The sequence below is a fragment of the Rana temporaria genome, chromosome 3, assembly GCF_905171775.1.
Source record: "Rana temporaria chromosome 3, aRanTem1.1, whole genome shotgun sequence".
NCBI lineage: Eukaryota > Metazoa > Chordata > Amphibia > Anura > Ranidae > Rana > Rana temporaria.
This window is the reverse complement of record NC_053491.1, coordinates 86318180-86327505: the sequence shown is the minus strand read 5'-3', so window position 1 is coordinate 86327505 and position 9326 is coordinate 86318180.

Sequence of the window (9326 nt, the reverse complement as noted above, 5' to 3'; positions counted from 1 at the left end):
GTGTCCATGCTCGCGGGTGGGCGGGGGTGGGTGTACGGGCAGAAAGGTTGGGGAAGGTAGGGGATAGGAAGCAGGGGATTTTCCGGAGAGGTCCGGTTGTGGGGAAAGTAGAGAGGTAGAAAGAATAGAGTGTGAGTTAGGAAGCCAGCACTAGAGAGTGTGGCTAGAAGAGAAATCTAAGTTAGCTTAATAAGCTAAAGCGCTCACCAGAGCTAGTCCGGGGCACGAGCGCGGTCCTATGTGGGTAGGTGGGTGGACAGAGCCAGCACTGCGAGCTCCCGACCCTGCCCATCCCCCCCCCCGGCCATAGACATCAGTAAAACATAGATATGGCAATGCAATCTGTAACAAAAATACCCATGGTATACAGTAGAATATAAGCAGAGAACAATTCCCTCAGGTATCGAACAACTAATTTCGGACGTCCCCTCCGAAGGACCCCATTCAACCTTGAGGGGTACAACAAGTGGAGAGGTCTAGTAGTGTACAACAGAGAGACAGAGAAAAAAAATTCAACTGTGAGGTCTCAGGTTCCCGATCTCCCCTCCCTCCACAACCGTAAGAAGCCCCCCCTACCCCCTCCCTCTCCCATCTCCTCCAGCTCCATGCGGATGGCCCCTCCTCCCATAATCGTCCAGGTCTGTCTGGCTTCGGTCACCATGCAATGTCAATGCCAGCTAGTGATAACACACTCTCGTTCCCCCCCTCCTCCCCCGATCCGGCGCCATGGCGCACACAGGATCCCACCCCGCTCCCGCTCTCCCCCTCCGTGTATGTCCGGCAGCCCAGTAATCACCCCTCTCCACGGAGCCACAAAGAGGGGCAGTTGTCTGTGGCAGCGACAAATGTGATCACGTCTCTAGGTGTGACCATATAGGTGTCCCCAAACACCAAACAAAAATTGGGACATAAGTGGAGGAGCGGGAGCCCTCTGGTTCACGGGGGCAGCTCGGCTCAAGGGAGCTTGTCAAAAAACGAAAGTGTGGGTGAGCACTTATCATCCGGGGGGGAGTGTGGGGGGCCCTGAGATAGTTCGGGGCGCGCTCTAACAGCGCGGGTGCCCCATAGGTGAGCTGGACTGGCACAGTCAAGGTCAATGTTCCCGGGTGTCCCGAGCCGTGCCTCCTGGGTCTCTCAAGGCGGGGTGCGGGCGGGGGGCCTACTAGATAAGGAAGGCGGGCATCTCCCCCTCGGTGCATGTTAGAGGATTGAAAGTAAAACTGAAAAGAAAAATAAGTAAATAAAGAAAAATCTTCGGGTCTTGGGGGCCGGTGGCCTGGGGCCGATAGAGGAGCAGGGAGGTCTCCGGGGCAACGCAGAGAGGGACCGGGGAGAACTAAAGGTTCAGTCTAGGGAGCATTATGGAGATCAGGAAAAATGCGGCCCAGGGCCTACTCACGCTGCCCCTCTCCTGAGGGGTCTCGTTGTCTTCTCCGACCGCGTCCTCTTTGCCGGTTCTCCAGGCCAGGTCTGTAGGTTGCGGGTCCCGAACGTCCCATTGTGCGCGGTAGTATCTGCAGCCAGTCGGGGATCTGTATCGGCTCTGCACCCAGGAATCGAAAGAGGGCCGGCAGGTCTGCGGGTGTCTGGACCGTGAAGGCCGCACCAGCTTTCTTAAAGGTGACGGCCAGCGGATATCCCCAGCGGTAGGTGAACTCACGTTGTCTGGCCAGGTCTAGGGCAGGTTTCAGCATTGCCCTCCGTCGGAGCGTTGCTCTGGAGAGATCCGGGAGTACCTTCACCGATGTCCCATTCAGGAGGATCTCACCTCGATCCCACGCTCCTCGGATGATGCGCTCCTTTTGTGTGTAGCGCAGCAGCCTGCACACTACGTCTCGCGGCCTGTCTGGGTCTGCTGACTTCTGGCCTAGGGTGCGGTGTGCTCGGTCGACCTCCACCGTCTCCGTCGGTTCTCCCAGGACTTCGCGGAACAGATCCCGCAGCGTCTCGTCCAGCGCCTCAGCCTCCACCGTCTCCGGGATCCCCCGAATCCGCAAGTTGTTGCGCCGGCTTCTGTCTTCGACCTCCTCGAGATGTAGCTGGAGCGCACTTGCTGTCTCCTTCTGGCGGTCTCTTTCTCGCTCTAGATCAGCCACTCTTCTCTCCAGGGTCGCCAGCGAACCTTCCCCGGAAGAGACCCTATCCGACAACGTGGAGACCTCCGCGCGTACCTCCTGGAAGTCCCTCCTGTGGGTCTCCTCCAGCTTAAGGATGAGGGATTCGATGTCGGTTCTCGTAGGGAGGGCCTGTAGGAGCGCTCGTATTTCTTGCTCCGCCGACATGCCTCCAGCCGGAGGGGTCTCGATCGACATGTCCGTGCAGCCTTCCCCCGAGGCGTCCGGTGCTGCGGGGTAAGTTGTAATGTCCTCCGGTTGGAAGGTCCAGAGGCCCTGTTCTGCGTCCTCTGGTAGGCTGCCACGTGGGTTGTCTCTTGGCGCCGCCACTCTCGCGCCCGGGGAGATCGCTGCTGAGGGGCTGAAAAAGCGGAGTAAGTCCCCTGTTTTTGCGCTGGAGCGGGTGTTTCGGGTTCCTGGTCTGCTCTTGGGCTTTCCGGCAGATTGCATGCCTAAAATCATAGGATTTGGCCGGTAAGAGAGGGGTCAAGGCCGGGAGCTCCAAGTTCCTGCGTCCTCACTCGGCCATGTCCAGGCCACGCCCCCCCTGGATAAATTTTACCTATAAATGTTAGTACTCAGTTATATTCTGTACATTTAGGAAAGTATCCAAGCTTTACTGAGCTGGCCAGAACCATCTCTGCAGGGAGCCTGTTGTCAATTGCCCTTCGAAAAGAAATTCACTGCTGATTGTTTTTGGTCTTTTCTAGAGCTGCAGTATAGCTCTAAACAAGCCCTTAGTAAATTGACTCCAATGTGTGAAATATGTTAAAAGCATTTTTCTAACTAATTGCACCACTGCAAAAAATACACACAAAAAAAAATTTTGAAGGTAAAAATGTAAAATCAAATAATAAAAAAAAATCATTGCTTTAAAGCAGGGGTCTCAAACTCAAATTACCTGAGGGCCACAAGACAAGTTTTCATATGCCATGGGGGGCCGCATGCAAACTTTCAAACTTCAAAAACAACAGTACTGGTGTCAGCAAACACATTATTAACCCCCAGCACTGGTGTCAGCGAGCGCATTATTACCACCAGCACTGGTGTCAGCGAGCGCATTATTACCACCAGCACTGGTGTCAGCGAGCGCATTATTACCACCAGCACTGGTGTAAGGCAGGGTTTGACAAATTTTCTTGGAATCTAGGAGCCAGCTAAAAAAGTTAGGAGCCAGAAAACGCGCCCCGTCCCGACGGGCTTGCGCGCAGAAGCGAACACATAGGCGAGCAGCGCCCGCATATGTAAACGGTGTTCAAACCACACATGTGAGGTATCGCTGCGATTGGTAGAGCGAGAGCAATAATTCTAGCACTAGACCTCCTCTGTAACTTAAAACATGCAACCTGTAGATTTTTTTAAACGTCACCTATGAAGATTTTAAAGGGTAAAAAAGTTTGTCGGCATTCCACAAGCGGACGCAATTTTGAAGCGTGACATGTTGGGTATGAATTTACTCGGCGTAACATTATCTTTCATAATATTAAAAAAAATGGGGATAACTTTACTGTTGTCTTATTTTTTAATTTAAAAAAAGTGTAATTTTTTCCCAAAAAAGTGCGCTTGTAAGACCGCTGCGCAAATACGGCGTAACAGAAAGTATTGCAACGATCGCCATTTTATTCTCTAGGGTGTTAGGATAAAAAATATATATAATGTTTGGGGGTTCTAATTAGAGGGAAGAAGATGGCAGTGAAAATAGTGAAAAATTACATTAGAATTGCTGTTTAACTTGTAATGCTTAACTTGTAATACCAACGGCCACCACCAGATGGCGCCAGCTCACATCTGGTGGTAATAACTTGTAATACCAACGGCTCACCACCAGATAGCACCAGCTCACAAAAAAAAAAAAAAAAAAAAAATTTTTTTTTTTTTTTTTACTCTTTGCTCCGCCCACTTCCACCCTGCCTGCAGGCCATTTATAACTGGTCCGCGGGCCGCAAATGGCCCGCGGGCCGGTACTTTGAGACCACTGCTTTAAAGGAATAGTAGCACGGTCCACAATAAATACATTTCTAGTTTTGATTTCCTTGTTTAAATTGAGTATCTCTACAAAGATCACAGCAGACCAATATTTGCACTGATTATGAACAGCTCAGGGAATTAACTGGTATAATAAAATTAGATTCATACTATGTGTCACCAACATAACATGCTCAACCCAAAAGCCAGTATTGATGCAAAATCATTCTGTGATGTGCAGTTGAAATATTAAGATTAAAGAGGAAGTAAACCCTCTGAAACTTTTCTTAGCAAAAAAAAAAAACCCTGCAAGAGAAAGGCATAATGAGCTAGTATGCATAGCATACTAGCTCATTATGAATTACTTACCTGAGATCGAAGCCCCTGCAGCGACCCTCGTTCCTCTCCTCTGCCGCCACCATGATACCAGGAGTTGACGCATGCGAGTGGGAGCCGTCAGGGATGGCACGGTCCCATTCATTAACGGACGCTCATTGAGACTGCGCCGTTGTCTACGGCGTGCATGCGCCGTAGACATTGGTGCAGTCTTTTCTGCAAATATCTCCTTAACCGTGTAGGGAGGGTAATGAGAAGAAATGGGAGAGTAAGCAAGAGAAGGATATGGGGAGAATGGGGTCCACAGTAGTAGATACGGTCCCTCCAAATTGGCTTCATTGTCAGGAGTAACCATGGGTTAAAAGAATGATAAATATTAATCAGAATATTAAAACAGGTCCCAGTGAAGCCACCACACATTATGCCATTTTGTCTCTGAGGCCTCGTACACACGACCGAACATGTCTGCTGAAACTGGTCCGCGGACCAGTTTCAGCAGACATGTTCGGTCGTGTGTAGGGCCGACCGGACCGGATTCCCGGCCTAGCGGACAGGTTTCCAGCGGACCAATGTTTCTTAGCATGCTAAGAAACACGTCCGCTGGAACCATGTCCGTCGGACATGTCCGATGGTCAGTACGACTCATCGGACATGTCCGCTCGGCCGAAATCCCTCGCATGCGTCAAAGTGATTCGACGCATGCGTGGAAGCGTTGAACTTCCAGGGTCGCGCACGTCGCCGCGTCATCGTCGCCGCCACGCACCGCATCATAACCGCGTCGTCTGTCCGCAGGAAATTTGGTCTGATGGTGTGTACAGCCATCAGACCAAATGATCCCAGCGGACATGTCCGATGAAAACGGTCCGCGGACCGTTTTCATCGGACATGTCCTGTGGTGTGTAAGAGGCCTAAGGGCAGAAGGCAAATGTTCCATTTGTTGATTATCATTCACCTTAGCAAACCATTGTGCAATAGTCAGTGGGGATCGTTGTTTCCACATGCTGGAGTTGAAAGCCTTGACGGCATTTGATAATTGTTTTATAGCGATCTACAATATCTCTTGCTTGACATAGAGTTTAAGTTAAGGAGTACTGCAGCGGGATTGTCCACAAGAGAGATATCCATCTTGCAGACATTTTAAAGTGTACAGAAGATCAAACCATGACATGATCCATGCCAGCCATTGTAGCTGGGCTGACACCACCTTTTACCAATTATATTTCTTGAACAATAGTGATTGGCTGAAATAAACGGTTCGGATAATTGATTCCTCTCTTGTCAATGGCTGACATATCATTACTTTTCAATTAAACTGTAATTGCCAGATCAGGCAACTATCATCTCATGTCTATGGACATCTATAGCTATGGCTTTTGTAAGAAGTAGAGTCATTTAAATAGGGACAACTGACTTCTGTAGTTCTAGAAAGATAAAGTCAGCGGGTGACAGGTCCTGAGAGGTACACAAAAAATGAAAATGTCAGTTCGAGGGTGTATATGGTAGCCCCTAACTAAATTCATTGATAAATGTTCAGATTTAAACGGATGACATCTTCTTACATCTATCCATTCCATACTCATTGTCATTCTTTCATATTACGGTATCGGTGCTCCTGCATGGCTCTCTATTTTGCCACACATGCACAGGCCCCTCCATCTTCACCATTTTGAACTGACTCTTGTGCAGCAAGCTTTGAGTTGAAATTTGCACACTGCAATATTTATACTATCATGCCAGACTCTCAGGGATGATACTAGGGTAGAGCTATAAAGTGAGACACCAGGCACTATTTATGGGTTACTTGCTCCTGACCCCTGAGCTCTGTGCATTACTTAATCCTGACTCCTAAACTGAACTCTGTGTGGTACTTAAACTCTGTGCATTACCTAATCCTGAACCCTGAACTTTGTGTGTTCCCTCATCCTGACCTCTGAACTCTCATTATTATTAAATCCTGACCCTGTACTCTCTGTTTTACTTGATCCTGACTCCTGAATTCTGTGTGGTAGTTACCCCTGAAATCTCTGCATTACCTAATTCTGACCCCTGAACCCTGACCACTGAATTCTCTGTTATCCAATCTTGACCCCTGCATATTGTATATGTATTTACTCCTTACCCCTGCATTCTGTGCATTACTCAATCCTGCCCTCTAAACTCTATGCTTTACAATCTCTTGGCGTATAGGAGTATATGCTTAGATTTTACTTAACTATACTCCTTTTTACGTCTTGCCCATCGTTACCACAATTTGGCCATACCTACAAACTGCAGCATTATATGGTGCTCGAGACCAGGGATGAGCCGAACACCAGGCCCCCCCCCCCCCCGTTCGGTTCGCACCAGAACCTTCAAACGGACTGAACGTTCGCGCAAACATTTAGAACCCCATTGAAGTCTTTGGGACTAGAACGTTTGTATTCAAAAGTGCTCATTTTAAAGCCTAATATGCAAGTTATTGTCGTAAAACGGGTTTTCTGGAGCAGTGATTTTAATGATGCTTAAAGTGAAAAAAAAATGAAAAATTTCTTTAAATATCGTACCTGCTGGGTGTCTATAGTATGCCTGTGAAGTGGCACGTGTTTAGAACTGTCCCTGCACAAAATGAGATTACTATAGGAAAAAGTAATTTAAAACTGATTGCAGCTTTAATGTAATGTCTGGTCCCTGCAATGGATTAAAATCATTGAGAAAAATAGCATGGGTTTCTCCCCCCCCCTCCCCCAGGTCATTACAAGCCCCTTTGGCCCTATATACACCACGTGAAAGTACTTGCAGCAATATATCCTGCCTGTTGTATTAATATAAGCAGATCCCTGCTTCTAGGAGTAAATATGAGAAACACCAGCTTTACGTTAGGTGCACAATCTGCAGAGGACACAGACTGTACACACACCACATAGCTTTAGTTGCACACTGCAGAGGACACAGACAGTACACACACCACATAGCTTTAGGTGCACACTTCAGAGGACACAGACAGTACACACACCACGTAGCTTTAGGTGCACACTTCAGAGGACACAGACAGTACACCACGTGAAAGTACTTGCAGCAATATACCCTGCCTGTAGTATTAATATGAGAAGATCTCTTCTAGGAGTAAATATGAGAAACACCAGCTTTACGTTAGGTGCACAGGGCCAAATCCTTAAAGATCCTGCCTAACTTATCTTTTCCCATTTAAGTTACACTGTCTTAAAATTTCTACCTAAGTGCCTGATCCACAAAGCACTTACCTAGAAATTTCAGGCCGTCCTCTTCTCCAGGGGGCGATTACAATTTAAATGAGGCGCGCTCCCGCGCCGGACGTACTGCGCATGCCCGTGACGTCATTTTTCCCGACGTGCATCGCGTGTTTTTACGATACGCCGAATTTTGAGGATCGCGCCGGGTTAAAAAATTGCGACGGGTTAAAAAAAAGATACGGCGGAAAAAAAAAATCTAATTTAAAAAAAAATCGCGGCGATCGAAAAAAAGGTCTGTTTTTACAAGGTGTAAACAGTTTACACCTTGTAAAAGCAGCCCTAATTTTACGTATGCAAACGTAAACTTACGCAGAAAAAACAAAGCTGAAAAGCTTTGTGGATCTCCGTAAGTCCTCATTTGCATACGCAAAGCGGCATTTCAATGCGAAATGCCCCCATCGGCGGATGCGGTACTGCATCCTAAGATCTGACAGTGTAAGTGTCTTACAGATGTCAGATCTTCTGCCTATCTTTGGAAAACTGCTTCTGAGGATCAGTTCCAAAGATAGGCACAGGGATACGCTGGCTGAACAGCAGTTCCGCCTGCGTATCTCTTTTGAGGATTTGGCCCACAATGTGCAGAGGACACGGACAGTACACACACCACGTAGCTTTAGGTGCACACTACAGTGTATAAATATATATACAACACCTGGGATGCATATATATCCTCTACACACTGTAACTTTAACTGACTAGCCTGCCTGCCTGCCTGCTCTATCTACCTACAAAAAATGACACTCTCTCTCTCTGTGTTCTCTCTCTTAACCACCGCAACACACTACACAAGGCTGACCTGCAGGCGGCCTTTTATAGTGTGGGGCGTGTACTAAACCCCCTGAGCCATAATTGGCCAAAGCCACCCTGGCTTTGGTCAATTATGGCTCTCCGTTTTTTGCAAGCTGTGATTGGCCAAGCATGCGGATCATAGTGCATGCTTGGCCAATCATCTGCCAGCAATGCACTGCGATGCCGCAGTGAATTATGGGGTGTGACACGCCACTCGAACGCGAACGGCTCGTAACGTTCGTATTTCGACGAACTGTCGAACATACGATGTTCGAGTCGAACGTGAGTTTGACTCGAACGCAAAGCTCATCCCTACTTGAGACATTTAATCTTTATGCTGGTATCATTGGGATGAATCCCAAGTCCTGGTGACTTTACATCCAGGTAGTAGTGAGCGACATTATTCTGCTCCTCATGGGTGTTTTTCTCCATCTCTTTCCTTAACAGGCTTTGGGTCTCTCTCTAACCATCCCCCCCCCCCTCAACTCCCAACTCCTCTAACTCTGGACCACCCTCTTTTATAACAGAGGATCAGTGGGACTCCACTGTGGGACAGAGAGAAACATGAAAAAGACCAAAGAACTGGGAAATCATATACTCCTACCCTCCCTTCCGGGACAGCACTTAACTGGCTATTTTCAGCCTGCTTACAAAGTCTCCAAACTCCAGGATTTTACTAACTACTGAGAAAACTGAAATGCCAGTTTCTTCTGAATGAAACAAGCACCCTGAAGCCCCTCAACCTGCCTGGATGAAAATTCCAGGTAATAATCTATTATGGCAGGGCAAAGTACTATCACACAATTAACAGGGTATACGCAAAATAGTTTTCCAGTCTTCCCAGGGGGGCACATAATAGAAGGTGCCAGGAGCA